This window comes from Pleurodeles waltl, chromosome 12 (assembly GCF_031143425.1).
Source record: "Pleurodeles waltl isolate 20211129_DDA chromosome 12, aPleWal1.hap1.20221129, whole genome shotgun sequence".
In the NCBI taxonomy this organism is placed as follows: Eukaryota; Metazoa; Chordata; class Amphibia; order Caudata; family Salamandridae; genus Pleurodeles; species Pleurodeles waltl.
Genome location: NC_090451.1, coordinates 623,407,674 through 623,424,076, shown reverse-complemented (window position 1 = coordinate 623,424,076; position 16,403 = coordinate 623,407,674). Strand labels below are relative to the sequence as shown.

Below are 16,403 nucleotides of genomic sequence, written 5' to 3'. Positions count from 1 at the left end.
CTCCATCACACAGGGGTCAACAGAGACACAGGAACACACATCTGCAAACATTTGGCTGTCCTGTACAAAGGCTGGCCACACTGACCCCAACTATATTTTGACGAATAGCTAACATATTGGCGGGGATACTATACCACAGTGGAGCTGTAGCAAGCAGCATAGCCCAAATAACTAAAACCTTAGAGGAAAAGCAAACTGGTAACGTGGGAAAAAAAACACCAAGATGTGTTGGGGAAGCTGAGGAGGGCTGAAGTGTGCGCTGCATTAAGGAGCACTGGCAGCCAGAGTGGGAAAAGCAAGGAAGAGGCACAGTACGCTCCGCACAAATACCAAGAACTACACCATAAAAGAAGGCAAATACTTTTTATTTGTGTTGTTTAAACTAAAAGAACATATTTATGAAACAGGAAAATACTCCTAAAGGATGTGTTGTCCATCTTTGAAATAACTTGTGAATAAACAGCCAAGGTTTTGCCTTCACATCCTCTAGAACCAGAGTTCAGCTAGGTGTCCGGCTCACCGATTGATTCAGCGCACCTTGGCACCATGAATACTTCAGTAATGTAATAGGAATATTTCCGTAATAGTTCCCCTGCGCTCTCTCGCTCTCCATTAGGATGGCTCTCTTTTTGGCAGTACGTTTATAAGGGTCAATGACAACTCACCTTCATTTTCCACTGACCATTACCATGAATGTCTCCCTTTGCTACTGTTTTTATTTACTGACACTTAAACCATTTTGGAAAGAAAAAACATATTTTCTTGCCTGTGTCGGGAGTCTCTGCAGAGAATTTAGCCATGCAGAGGAGATTTTCTCCCTGTTTTGCTTTGTAGCAGAAGTTAAAAAGCCTGCCTAGCAATGAGTGCTTGACCCATCCTCTTATTTATCGACTCATTCTCTGGCATGTGCTTGTTCATATTGTTTTGAGTACGTTTGTCATGGGGGAGGAGTTCTGAAATAGCTAGTAGTTGGTGCTGGATGTCTCATTGACACTTTTGTTGGAGTTGATATGTTCCCTTCTCATCATTTCTGTTCTTTATTTAATTTAACTGCTTTTTTCGCGAAAATGAGATGCAGTCCTCTGTAAAGAAATATCTTGGGTGATATATAATGAAGTTTCTAGCCTCTGTAGGGTGCGCTAGCTAGTCTGAATCCTTTCACTGTGATGCATCACTGTTTCTCTTTTCTGTCTGGGTTCCACCCGAGATTAGTAGATGAGCAGTGAAGCTAAGCAGTCCAGGTGGATCCCTAATAAACCCTCAATTTGAAATTGACCCCTTATATCTACTTACTCTCTTTCCTTCATTTTGATTTTGTAGTATACTCTGGAAATGAGCTGCTGGATGTCAGTTTTTGAACAGTGGATTTATGCAGAAGTTGGGAACAAGTTCCCCCTCTACAGGAGTCGGTGGGTACGTATCTTATTATAGGCAAATTCTTCCTTCCTCTTTCATGGTCGCCAACCACCCCTGTGTACTTTTTCCTTTCACCTGATATTAGATCCATATTGTTATTTCTCCAAACCCTTGTATTTTTGGCCCTGGTGACCATTGTAACATAGTTTACACTGGTCACCTTTTGAACCCCATGCATCAGGCTTGCATTGCTAATAATCCATTCTATTGACTTCTTATCAAAATCCCAGTCCAGGTGAGTTCAAATGTACACTGAAACACCAAAATCATATTCATTTTTGAACTACCGACTCTTGTTTTTCTACCTAATTCAGCCATTTACATTTTTGTCAAGTTACCCTCTCTATGGTATTGTATTTCTCTTATTTTAACTTTGACAATCTCAGTTTGTGTCTGCCATAAGAACATTTGTAGCCTGACTTGTATTCTCAGTCCATGAAGCTCCGAGGAAAATACCTTTTCACTGTTTTTTTACATATATCCAAGGATGTCCCCTTTCTGTGAAGGGCCGATATACCTTTTGAAGCTCACGTTCTTCTATTCATTGAAACTAACATCCCCTACCCTCCTTCAGTGACCGAGGCAGTTGTTTGTGCCGAGAGGTGGCAAAATACGCATTGAGCGGCATCCTGGTCCGTCATGGCTGTAGAAATTTCAAACTGGTAGCGGTTTAAAGTGAAACAGTGAAAAATGGCTGCTGGAAAAGTCTCACGTGAATGAGAAATAATCTTGGTACAAATCCCACATAGTGAAGACAGCGAACCATAATTGCTCTACGCATGAGTGCATGAGTTAGCCACTCTTGTTTGGAGTATAATTTGTGCGTCCTACATTTTCTGAGAAAGCCACTCAAGATAACCGTAACTTCCATCTAATACTTTGAAAAACTGTGAGGAAACTGTGTTTTGTTCTGAATCACGACAGTCATTTAATGCAGTTAAAAACAGCTGAGTTTGTAATCTCACACAGCCTATTTTTAATTCTGTGCAGCACTGTCTTTCGCTTCTACTGTACATTCCACTTCCTTCCATTTTTCTACCCTGCATCTTCTCAATCTCACAGCATGAAGAACATCTACTTGGAAAGGAAACTGTGAGAAAATGAACAGTTGCAGAACTCACAGTCTAATAATCTAAGCGGCTGAGAACCATTAATTTCAATCATTTCCTGATGATAAAAAGAAACTCGAAGTGACGTCAATTAAGTGTTTTTTGTGGGTGAATAAACTCAAATGTCCGAAACACATGCATGCCATTTTCATGAAAAAACACTATCCTGCCCTGAAATTCTTTTTTCGTTTTTACTTTTAGCAAATATAGGTTAGATTACCAAATGTCAGCAAATACAAGTGCCTCACATTGGAAGATTCTGTCTTGCACATATTTTTATAACTTGTCTGCCTTACACATATGTATATGACTATCACATGAAAGAAATTCGTATTTCATACCATAATTATACCATGGGCGATCACATCATATAGTGGATGCCCACATTATGCAGCACAGAGCGAGTGATAATACATCAAAGAGGCTGTGAGCTTCTCCCACATACATAGGCAAAACATTATTTTTCCACAGACATCTACTAACACAGTAATAATGGCAACAACAGAGAAAAGTTCTCAGGTTTCTTATTAAAAACTATGTTGAATAACAGAGACCATTCACAAAATATTAGTACGGGCCAAATCCTTAACACTTATGGGTTTGGAGGCACCTCTAGAACACAAATAAGCAGCTCCATTTACTAAGATATTCTTAAGCCTTTATTTAAGCTAAATATTTGAGGCCTGATTTATGGTTTTGCGGAGGGCTGTGTATCAAATTTAAAGATGACCGACAAGCCAGCCTTCACCTCGTGCCTTGAAGATAACCGCCATCCTTTCAAGTTACTGAAATTAAGGTAGAATGCCACCATTGGTTGTGACAGTCGTACACCAAACGTTTGAACAGTTTGTGTTTTTTAGAAACAAACTTCTAAAATGGGAGATGGTTTCTGATAAACAAAAATACTAATGACGTCCCACAACTTGGGGGCTTTCTCCCAGTTTGTGAGGGTCCATTATTTTTTCTGGCCCTCACTGCCGGTATTTTTCCGGCATTAATTGGCAGATACAAAAATGACATTGGACCATCGACCCTAAAAAGGGCTGGCAGTGTAATCTTCTTCTCTGAAGGCTCCTATGTCGTCAGTCCACCAAAGGAAATTTTCTATTGGCTTAGCCAACATGAGCTCTCTTGACTGAAAACGTAAGGTATGCCCATGAGGTGTGTAGACCCAGGATATAGTGAGCAGGGTGCTCCATTACCATTGCCACGGAGCACCCTGTCCAGCAAGCTCTAAATCAGGCCCATTATCATAGAAACATATAAAAACAATGAAATAAGACATAAATATTTGATTGTGTAAGATCTGGTTTTTGATAAAATATTTTAGAACATAGTACTTGTCAACATAATGTATGTGGGGGAACCACAAAACAATATTGTTGAGGTAATGTTTCAACAAATCAGGCAACATGTGTTTTACAGCCACATGCTGCTTTAAAAAAAATTTATATACATCAATTTTACATATTACGAAACTTTACTCAGTTAAAATATAGTAGATATTTATATCTATAACTATTGATATGAATACACAATACAATTAATGCGCATCGCCCCTGTCTACGAGTCAGGAGTAGCAGCATTTTTATGTGGAATTCTGCCCATCCCAATCACAACTAGCTAGGTGTTTTGAAACCCATTTTGCAGTGGCATGGGAACATCAGATCTGATTTTACCACCCCTAAATTGTGGCCAGTAATATATCTGCACCAGCATCCAGGTCTTAGAACACAGCTCCTTCCTGAATGTTATCTACTGACAGTAGAAATGGATACAATGTTCCCCATTGTCAAAAATATTATTCCTCTTCACACCATCCCTTGACCTCCACACACACACAGAGATGGTGGTAAATGTGTTCATTCAACCCCTGAGAATAGGGACTACTGTGCGGAATACCACACAGTAATTCTGAGTCTGCACTGTTATGCCCCATTTTGAGGATGTTAACTTGTAATTGCACAGTACTGGCAGGGTGTTGCCATACAGTAATAGAGAGGCTGTTTGCAGAAGTTTAATCCACCGGTACCATGCAACTCGTAATCCAGGAAATGGAGCTGACAAAATGTACAATTCACAAATTGTGTCTACAGCATACTGGAAAAATAAAGAAAATGGAGAATACAAGTGATAATCAACATTGATATATCAGAAAAATGCAAATAAAATCATAGAGAAAGGGAAGAAATCTCTAGGTACGTTCGACCTAGAAACAATTTTTTGTTAAAATCTACAGTTTATGCAGCAGATGATGGATTGTATGGCAAAATCAATATTTATGTGGAAAATGTTGCAGCCACAGGATAGCATAATGGCAGTCTCCCTGCCTAGTGAACATGCTGTTGGCCTTCCTCTCCTATTTCACTAGAAACTCGTTCTCTTTCATTGATATATTTCCCCTATTTGGAAATGCCTCTTTTAGATACAGTAAAAGTATTTTAGAATTAAAGGTTGCAGTAGGAAGAGTCTCTTTTCTGGTACAGTTTTCCTCAGAAGTCAGCCTCCCTTTCTCTGATCCTATCAGTTGAGGAGGAAAGGATTCTAGGACTTGTTTCCTAGTCTTTCATTTATGAAGCTACATACTTAAGTCCTTCACTCTATTTGACAACACTTTAAAGCAGTGAACTCGTGTAAAGTACTAGTCACTTCGCTCTTATGGTTTCAGCTTCCTGTCACAGGGATTGTATCTGCATCCTATCTCTTTGCTTATCGCCTATGTTTAACGTGTCTTTCGCTAATTGATTATTCTTGCAATATATTTCCCCTGAGAACTGCAAATTAGTTTTGTTTATCTTTTGTCTGCCTTCCTGTGTTCTAATTAGAGCAGATGAACACAATTTATTTAACTATTTTATTGTATATTTCATGGAATTTACAATAAAATCAACAAAACATTAAAACAATGTTTCTAAACGATAACATATATTGACAGTATCCGGCACATAGAATAATACAATTACACCATATTATTATCTCTCGTTACCTCCAGTGCTAAACCACCACATCCAAACAACACATGAATTACATATTGTGTGGAACAGGAAGAATGAGTTCAATTTCTTTCTATAGTAGAGGAAAGGTTAGATCATAAGTTAGCATTGACCAAATTTACCAAAAACAACGAACATGCAGGTATAAGCTAGCTTTAGATAAAATTCCATGCCATGGGTGGGCAAGAAGCTACATACTAATCCTAATCATTTAATTTACATAGAATTATTAAATCATGATTATAACTCTGGAATGCTGAGCACTCCATTGAAGACAAAGGGGTAGCTCAGGGATTTTAATAAACGGTATAAGCCTTCTGCTCCAGCATTCCAATGTTTGTCTTTCTCTTTTTCCTTTTGTGATTTAGAAAATCCTACCCTTAGTGCGTGGAATGTTCTGAGAGCCTTATAGCCCTTCTGCCTCAAGCTGTGCCTATTATTAAAGACTCTCGCCCTTGTTATAGGCCCTTGCCTGTGGCTTTAGCCTATAGCTCAGTTTTTTGTCTTTAACAACTGGTGTAGCCCTCGGCATTGGCGAAAAAAGGCTATAACATAGCTCTGAACTTTAATACATCCTTTCATCCATTGTTTAAAACTATCATAAGGCATGTCAGTATTCAGTAAGTGAATATCAAACTTTTTTTTTTTACAGCTAGAGAAAAAGTGGCTCTCTTAACATTGATATTTCTATATAGGCAAGGTGTTTTAGAAAAGAAGAATCACTTATGCTTATGTAATACCCCAAACATATGAGTCAACATTATCCTTGATACAACATAACCACCATGTGCATCTTTAGGCTTAATTTTTCAAACAAGCAACTCCTACTTACCATAAAAAAAACATGCTTCCAACATGTGCATTCAACTATTAAAAATAAGTGGCAATCAGAAAGGTTAAGGAATTCATAACCATATTTAAAAAAAATCCTGGGAATTTTGGAAACATAAATGTTTTTGAAGTGGAGCAGTGCTCTGTCTACCTAGAGAGCTGAAGGATCAAAATAGTCCATTTCTGAGATTAGCAGCTTTACCTGCCTGAATAAGCATAATCCTTAGTGGATTGATTATTATAATTAACACACCCTGATAGGTATTTTCTGCAGCACTATCTAGAGAGTGATTATTAATAACCCACATACAATGATTAAGGCAAATTTGCCACCCGATAACCATGATCTTGATTTCTGTCACATTTACTAATAGGTTTAATCTTTCCAAATACTTCTGAAATCTGTTCAGTTTAATTTGTAAATTGGTGAGAGTAGGATCAAATAAAACTATATTGTCAGTATACCTTAATAAATTGAACTTTCTCCCAGACAAATTAATTGGATAAGATTTAAAAAAATGAAATACTGGGGAAGAACTGATATTTGTAAGAAGTATAGCAGTGGGGCTACTCCATAACCTTATTTTAGGCCATTTTCCACCAGAATCCTATTGGTGTATTCATTAGAAGAACCCAAAAGAAGCCTAACCAAAGTCTAAAAGTTAATTTTGATCAACATGGGTAGCAGGACCGGAGGAATATCACAACGTAATGACTTGGATCAGATTGTGGCACTATTGATATGGTTGAAAGTCGAGAAAAGATCAACAACTGCTACAGAAAGACTCCTTTTCTTGCAAACATTATATTTTTATTTTATAGTGTTAAACATTAAAATTGTATCCATCATCAATGAACATTATTGAATTTATTGTCTCTCCCAAGTGTCTGTGTTTGATCTTAGAAGATGTCTAGATTGACATTCTCTGAGGCCAAATCATTACTCAAATATGAAAAGTCTATCCGTTTTAATTTGTGAATTGTTTCCTTTATTCTGTTCACATAATTCAACTGAAAAGGCAAGTTGTGACTGAAAAATCAGTTTTTTTTGTGTGTCAGTGCTTCTTTCTTAAGTTTCTAAAAGGTGCTTAAATAGTTTGTGGTTCTAGCTAGTATGAATGTTTCCATGCTCAGCATAGCAGTATTCTGATATAGGCTTGTAAAGTGTCTATTCTTGCCTCCTTTGGAACCTGTTTCTTTTGACACTGATGTGAAGAAGGATTTATCTATGATGAAATCTGATATGGATTGGTAATTTCACCTGATTTCTTGTTAATTTCAGTATTAGTATCTTCTAACTAGCCATTATCGAATCTCATTCTTGTTGTTATATGTATACATTTACTAATCTAACTTGGTGTACCCCATTTAACATTCAAGCTCATTCCCATAGTTCTGCCGCCAACTGGCAACTAACTGTTGAACAAGTCGTTATTCGGTGCTTGGTAAAGATCTCCGAAAGCTGCCTGTAATTTGCATCAAATAAATCTTCTATTAGCTTTTTCACCTATTTATATGTCTATTCTCCCACAAATAAAGATTTCCCAGACTGTTATTCAAGCAACTGTGCTGCTGTACTCTCAATCAACACTTAAACAGAATACATTTCCGTTTAATAATGTTTTCAAACTGAACTACTCAACTATTGGACTACACAATGACAAATTACCTGTACTCCACAAATTATGACTGCCAAGGATAAATGTAACTTAATACTTTGTCGCTAAAAATCAGTGGTGAATATTGTAAAATAACAAAACTAAAGAAAACTAGATCTGGGAGAAATTGCAATCATGCAGGTGTAATTTGCACAATTTCAAGAATCATATTAAGCTTGATACGTGAAATTACCGAAATTACTCTACGTCGAGTAATTCTGTACCATTCACAGTCAAAATGTATTGTGCACAAGCCACTCCTGATAAAAAATAAATCTGCAAACGCACGGGAACAACAGTAGAAGAGTGGATGTTGTTTGCAGTGCTGTTTTATTGCAATTTGTAGCATGATGGATTTCACCCTAAATGATGTGTTTGCATTTCATGTAATTATATGTAGTTTTGCCGATATGTTGTCAACATTTTACCTAATTAATACAAAGCATATTACACAAATTTTTCACATTCCTAAACAAAACCAACTAATTAATTGGAAAAAGGACTTCCATCTTGCTACAAATACTTTTCCTGCTACTTATGTGATTACACTGCCAACACAAGTGACAGAAACAATAAACATCCTAATATAGTGCTCCCACCATAGGCCATAAAACCAGCTCCACCCATTTGTTAAGATACTTTCTAGTTATTTTACAATCACCTGCAAGACACCCATTAAGACTATTTATGTTATTTAACAGTGGGTCTAGAAAGACACATGTAAGTGTATAAAATACCCTCATTCCGAATACAGCTATTTGAAAAGAAATCCCTCACCTCAAGTTAGTCAAAACACAAATGTTACTGCATTCATCCATCATTAAACATAAATCATTTTAATAAGAAGGTAATATGGCTATTCTAAAGACGAAAGACATTGTTTCACTTTGGCAATAGAGTACTCTTTTTTTAAAACAAATGAACAAACCTGATGGTCTTATTTTGAAACATAGAAATGCAGTGAAAAATAATACACCAGTCAGCCTTTCTAATAATTACACTTAGCACAATTAGCAGGCATGAGAAATAGGCTATTCAAAAGTGACAGAATGGATAAGAACTCAGATGACGCCATCACATAAAATCAGCTTTTAAAGGCCACAATTCGACTTTAAGCATATTCTCAATAATTAACTTTTTGGGAACTTTGGCTAAAGTTATATCTTTCCGACCCTGTGGATAACGTTATCAATTTTGTTATTTGTGCTGCTATCTGTGATCATTGAAGATGTCATGACCAGGGTTAGATTTTAGATGTTAACCATATCGGCCCCCTGATGGAAATGTTTTCTCTGGAAATTTTAGGTAACCTTATATTATTAATTAGTGTGCAATCTTTGAAGAGAACCAAAACTCTATTTTAGCAACAGGTTGTCAGTGCAAATGCAACCCTGCACACACAAACCCAATATTATGGTTATATGTTAGGATCTTGTACCCAGAAATATTGTCCAACATAATTATTTCTTTCCTCAATATTGTTTACAAAAATATTGTCCCATTAGGTGCAAAATGTATTTTATTGACTCCAAAAGAATCTAGTGGAGCAATAGTTTTGCAAATGTACTTAAGAGATGATCTTTATGTGAGGTAATAGTATGACCATGCTATTCTGTTACCAAACTCTCTATCACACTGTAAGAAATCCACCATTTCTGTGTGGTCCACCTATATTTGCTGCCTTTTGCTGGACCCTATATTTTTGTTGGTGTTAGGATTCTGTGCAGTTTACCCCTGCTAACAAATAGTAAAGTACCTGTGTTCCCCCTTTAAACATGGGCACATTCGCATTTTGCCAATTGGTATGTTTAACTTACCTGTAATTCATCTGTATATAGTATCAAATGTACCCAGGACCGGTTAGGTAAATGCCACCAGTGGACAGCAGCACCTATTATACCACCCACTACAGTGACAGTCTGAATCATGGCTTTAGGCCTACTGTGCAGTTGCACCACCTTTTGTCTTCAATTCTGTCCTTGTCTCCCAGCTCTGTTTTTAACATCTCTTTACTCAACTGTTTCTATTTTGGTTGTTACATGCTCTTACCCTTCTCATTCTTTGTCACTTTCTTGCTCTGACTCATTTTACTATTATTTCTCTCATTTCCACTTCTCCCTGTGATTTTCTTTCTCTCACTTTTATAGCATGGGCACGGTTGAAGTGACGAGGGCAGCAGATGGATCTTCTAGTAGTCATTGACTTGCAGCTCATAAAGATCTAAGAGCACAGGTCCCAAAAGTAAAAAGAGGCCTAGTGCAGGGCGTAACTGGCCTATAGGACAATCTGTCAATGCCTGATGGGCTGGCTTCACAGATCAGTGTGTGAGTTGTTTTTGTTGGCTGTTTGTGCAGCTGGTTATGGTCTGCTGGGCCAGTTTTTAAGTTTGATTTCCCTGATATTAAAACAAACATTGACACCAGCAAACTCAAATCCATGCATTTTCCTTACCTTGAAAAGCCTGTGTTGACTTAGGGATTTTTAGGGCTCCGGGCCAGAAATATTTTGGGGCCCTTGTTCATAATAGCTTTGAATTGTATTAACCACTTTTGTGCTAATTGTAGCCTGTGTGATTTTGAAATGGGTTTCACACAAAAGCATTTGAAATGTCTTTCTGAGGACCCCAGACATCCTTAAGATGGCACTGGGCAAAAAAAGAGACAGAGATAGAGGCAGTGCTTAATTTGAGTCAAGGTTTTCCCGTGCTTGGCACCGGCGCTTGATTGTCAGCACCGGCCTTTGTGGCAGTCTGCTACATGGCGGTCCAGTTTGTATAGTTTAGTGACGAGCACAATAACAGTTGTATTTTAATTCAATATGCATTAGAATGTCTAATACTGGCCCCTCAAGCCATTATTATAGCTTTGAGAGACTGGAATAGTCTGAACTGTCAAACATGTGATGGTTAGTAGTTGTGTTACTACTGTCATTGGCCACACATTTAACGGAGCAATGAGTGGTGCAAGCTGTAGTGCCCGTCTGACGATGGCCCTGTCACTTATTATTATTATTATTATTATTATTTTTTTACAAATGAAGCACTGAATAGAGGTGGGCAGAGACAGAAAAAACAGGCTCAGATACAGAAACAGACAGAGGTGACCTAGGGAAAGAGATAAAATGCATTTTCCCAGGGGGCCCTTGGAAGGTGGTGGTCCTGGGCAATAGCCCACTTTGCCTGTGCCTTAAAACATGCAAAACACTTTTACAGCGTGTCTTTATAAGTTCCAGGGTGTCCTCAACTGGGAGGGGTGGAGGTGGGGCTGGGTTGGGAATGCACCTTTATTTTGGTGCCTGGGCCTATCTATTTTCTGTCCCAGTCCAACGCTGTCTAGATGACCATAGAGATTAGGATGGCCTTGTGAAATCATAAATATCTGCCTATATTTCTGTCCCTGTTACCCATTCCTCTGAGAGCACTGGAGCTCCTGCTATGGGAGTGGCCTTCTTTCCTGGCTGGTGCTCAGATGCTCTGGGGGAGCTGAGCTTGCAGCCGGGCTGGCACAGGACCAGTCAATATCTGCTGCTGCAGGGTTGAAATCAGGTCTAGTCTGGCAACACAGAAAGCCCAGAGTCGGATTGCTTCAGTAGCCCAGTGGCCAGACAAGTGATGCTTGGAGGAACCTTTCTGTATCCTTTTTCGAATGTGGAAGTGCACCAGCCTAAACAGGGAGAATGAGGAAGGGACTCAGGGTACTGATGAATTAAAAAATGAACTTCAGTGAATGTAAGTGTTAGAAATTGTGTTTCTGGTGGCTATGCTATCCACCCTGTCAAAGCAGAAACCACAATCCTAGTCAGGGCAAGTCAGATACACAACATTAACCTGTGCTCACTCTCTAGTAGCTTGGCACAGAGAAGACAGGCTTAACTTAAGAGACAATGTGTAATGTAATTGTACAACACTTAAAACAGTAAAACTGTGAAAACACCATACAAAAAGACACCACAGCTTGTTAGAACAATAGAGCTTAATTCTATGAGTATAACAAGACCCAAATGACAAAAATCAAAAAAGTTATCTTGTGCTAAACTGGGTAAAATCCAGAAGTTCAGGCCGACCGTGATGGAGTGCAGTTCGAATATAGTCCCAGACAAGTCCCAGTGAACTTTCACCATCTCAAAGTTGAGCCAAAAGTCCTGTTTGTGGGAAGAAGTTCACCAAGAGCAAGGAGAGTATCACTGGCGGTGGTTTGTGGGCACGAAGAGTCATCCGGGTATCAGGAACTGGCAGACTGGAGCCTCGAGGTCAAGCACGGCAATGATTGCTGTGCAAAGAGATGAAATTGTGGGGCTCACACTAATTGTTCGGGTGAGTGTCACAGTTCCAGTGCGAGCGGCCTTTTTGCGGTCACAAATACCCCAAAAGCTTGATTTTAGGACCTGGAAAAAACTGTTTTAAGGGCTCAGGACTGGAGAGGAACCTGTTGGGGGTTAGGAGCTGGTTGAAGATGGGTTCAGGAGCTGTAGCAGATGTGTTGGAAGTATTTTGTGTCCCCGAGACTTAAGAAGAATAGAAGGCAAGCCAGCAAGCCCTTGGAGTCACTCTGGTTCTGAGATAGAGAGATTCAGGTCCAGTCCTTCTCACAACCAGGCGGGGGCAGCAGGCGGCAGATCAGCACAGTAGAGCAGGAGTCCAGCAACGACCAGCAGTGTGACAGTCCTTTCAGTAGCACAGCAGTCCATCTTCCTAGCAGTGCATCCACAGGCCGAGAAGTGTACTGATTTGGTGGGGTCAGAAGTCCAGTTCTAACACCTAGTGGTGCCTTTGAAATGGGGGAGACTTCAAAGAGAGGCCTATGAAGTGCATAGAGTCCCTTCGCTTCCCGCCCTGGCTCCAGACTCCCTACAGGGGGTTATGCAGGCCGTTGTGTGGAATCAGGGCACAGTCCATTCAGGTGTAAATGTCGACTCCTCCCTCCTAACCTGTCCAGGATGGGCCATCAGGATGTTGATGGTCTATCAGTCAAACCTAAGCTCCCTTTGTGTGTTGCTGTATGGAGGGAATGTACAAGAATAACCCTGTCACCCTCCCACATATGTATTCTGAGACAGGCAGACGGCACTAGGGGCCAGATGTAGCTAGGGGTTTTGTCCATTCTGTGTCAATGGGAAAATGTGTTCGTACATATGGCCCTAGATGATTTAAGATATGAAAATGCAAACTTACTAAAAGTGGCGTTTTCAGATTTACAGTGTAGACTCTGACTTCACCATCAGGTGTGATTTTAAATTGTGATTCCAGAGACACCAAACTTGGGGGTTCCATCTCTTCCCAGTTGGACATACACTCATCAAAGGTAGTAAGGCAATCCCAAAGTTAATCTATGGGAGGGATAGGCCTTGTAGTAGGGAAAAACAAATGTAAGAGTTTTTCACTACCTGGACTTGAAAAACTTAAAAGTACATCTGCTACTTTTTAAATATACTGCACCCTGCCATTGGGGCTGTCCAGAGCCGCCTACTTTTGACTTTTATGTATGTATTAAAAATGAAGGTTTGGGCAAAAGGGTGAACCTGCCACATTGACATGACAATTTAAAACTGCACACATAGGATCTGCAATGGCAGGCCTGAGACATGTTTGAAGGTCTACTAAAATGGGTGGCACAATCATTGCAGCAGGCCCACTAGTGATATTTAATTTACAGGCCCTGAGCCCAGGTAGTGCACTTACAAGGGACTTAAAAGTAAATTAAATATGCCACTTGCCGATAAGCCAATCTGACCATGTTTTAAGCAGAGAGCACATGCACTTTGGCACTGGTTAGCAGTGGCAAGGTGCCCAGAGTCCTGAAGCCAGCAACAACGCGGTCAGCAAAACAGGAGGTCAGAGGGGAAAACGTTATGGGAAACCACACCTAGGAAGCCAGGTCTAACAGTAAGGATACTTCTAAAAGCTCAAAAGCTGAAACTCATGTTTTAAGCATAAGGCACTGAATAGAAGTCTGCCTACCCTCTCTGTTAGTTTTTGAGTTTGGGCTTTTTCCTGAGATTAAATGCATTAAAATTGAGTTTGTCTGTATCTTTAAACTGATGCATCAAATGCACAACAAACAACCACATTTTCTTCCTTACAATTACACTTGCAACAGTATACCCCAGACTGATAGAAGAATTTGGCTGCTTGGTCCCTTCCATAGTCTGAGATCCCAGGTGTTTGTGGTTATCACATGGCTCAACTCAGATCCAGCCTTTCTTGAATACAGTACATTTCTATGTAAAGAGCCCTGAGCCATGCTAAGTGTGAATATACATTAGTCAACCCAAAAATTCAGATCCACAAGCCTAAATAGAAACAAGTGTAAACTGTGGTAAATTCATCTTTCATCTTATAAAGGCGGTGAATGTGGTCACACATTGGGCCTCCCACTCATATTCAAATGTGGCACTGAACTGCTTGAAATACCGCTGGACTTTTATAAATAGCGAGCAGCATGTGTAGAAGCGTAATGTAACCTCAGTAGTAGACACAATGAAAACAAGCTTCTGACACCGCACGTGATGGGTTGAATCGCACTAGCAAAAACTGCAGAGCTCCTTTAAATGTTGTACTAAATACAGAAAATCCCATACAAGCCCATCTAGATTCCTCAAGGGCCTAACTATGATGGTCAGGTTTTTCCTTTTAACCAAAAGGCCTGAGGGTCATTGACTAACTGCTGTAAATCAACCTTTGAAACTTTGTTGGAATGGTGCATTTTGTGAAAAACAACAGTACACCTCACCAAGCGGCCATCAATGACTGAATCTTTGGTGCAGCCCCTGCACACAGAAGTGAGCTCTGGGTGAAAAGTGGACCTGCACCTACCCAATACACTTAGGGAGACATCTACCTGTGACCACCCTGCTGGCCACAAGAACCATATTGGAAAAATTGAGACAGTCCCTTAATTTGATGGGATGGGCCATGAAATTAACAGAGGAAGATCAGCTAGGTTATGAGGTAATGTGGAGGCAGTGACAGACTTTAAGGGACATTGTCTCACATACCAGCATTAAATCATTGTTGATCCTGCTCTTACAATCCCAGTTCATCGGTTACTTACTGCTCCATAGAGCACTAACTCCTTAACTAAGTGGTCTTCAGGATCTCTTTCAATTTCTTTCACTTCCAGCAAAAAACACCATGTCTGAACTTATGGATAAAAAGTTCTCATAAATCTACCAAACATTGATAATACACTTATCTGACTTCTTTATGCCAATTTAAAAATGTGCAACACAAAAGGATGATGGACAGAGTGTTGAACAATGCAAACAGTCACCCCCAGTCAAAGATCTGGGTTTAATCCATTGTTCTTTTGCTCACCATGTCACCCCATTTGGACCCAGCCATATGCAAATCATTCTTGGCCCTGTTCCTCATGGGAACAGTCCAGCACGAACTGCCAAGCCAGGTTCTCCCTGGACTGGAAACAAGCATCCTGGCTGATGAAGGGTGATACCCTGAAACTAGTCCCAGGATGCTTGTTTTTGGTCCAGGGAGGTCCTGGTCTGGCAGTTCGGGTTGGACTGTTCCCATGAGGAACAGGGGCAAGACTGATTTGCATATGGCTGGGTCCAAACTGAAATGGCATGGCAAGCAAAATAACTGATGGGTTAAACCCAGATCTGTGATTAGGGGTGAATGTTTGATTTGCTCTGCATTCCGTCCATCATCTGTTGTTTTTACATTTGTCGCCCCAAGTGGGAAGGGTATGCCCAGACGTGGGACCCGTGCTTGTTATGCCACCAGATTCAAGCTAGCCTGGCTGATGAAGGGTGATACCCTGAAACCGGTCCCAGGATGCTTGTTTTTGGTCCAGGGAGGTCCTGGCCCGGCAGTTCGGGCTGGACTGTTCCCATGAGGAACAGGGTCAAGACTGATTTGCATATGGCTGGGTCCAAACTAGAATGGCATGGCCAGCAAAATAACTGATGGATTAAACCCAGATCTGTGACTGGGGGTGAATGTTTGATTTGCTCTGCATTCCGTCCATCATCTGTTTTTTCATTTGTCGCCCCAAGTGTGAAGGGTATGCCCAGACGTGGGTCCCGTGCTTGCTATGTCACCAGATTCAAGCTAGCCTGGCTGATGAAGGGTGATACCCTGAAACCGGTCCCAGGATGCTTATTTTTGGTCCAGGGAGGTCCTGGCCTGGCAGTTCGGGCTGGACTGTTCCCATGAGGAACAGGGTCAAGACTGATTTGCATATGACTCGGTCCAAACTGAAATGGCATGGCGAGCCTGATCTGTGACTGGGGGTGAATGTTTGATTTGCTCTGCATTCCGTCCATCATCTGTTGTTTTTAAATTTAAAAATGTGTGCAAATGCATTTGGTTTGGGAAAAAGTGAATAGCTCCAATATGTACCAGGAAAGAGGTCCAAACATTTTATAGTGCAAAGGAGATA

At 40.1% G+C, this 16,403-nt stretch overlaps 1 protein-coding gene and 1 long non-coding RNA gene across 2 annotated transcripts in view; one reads left to right on the top strand and one right to left on the bottom strand.

The window, feature by feature from the left end:
- Nucleotides 1-16,403, top strand: part of LOC138268395 (uncharacterized) — a 151,995-nt gene that overhangs the window by 112,591 nt on the left and 23,001 nt on the right. Inside the window, exon 4 of the long non-coding RNA XR_011199992.1 lies at nt 1,321-1,413. This is a non-coding gene — a long non-coding RNA (uncharacterized lncRNA). The remainder of the gene's footprint in view (nt 1-1,320; nt 1,414-16,403) is intronic.
- The window catches only part of PEA15 (proliferation and apoptosis adaptor protein 15), a 447,785-nt gene that overhangs the window by 422,869 nt on the left and 8,513 nt on the right, over nt 1-16,403 (bottom strand). The window lies entirely within an intron of this gene.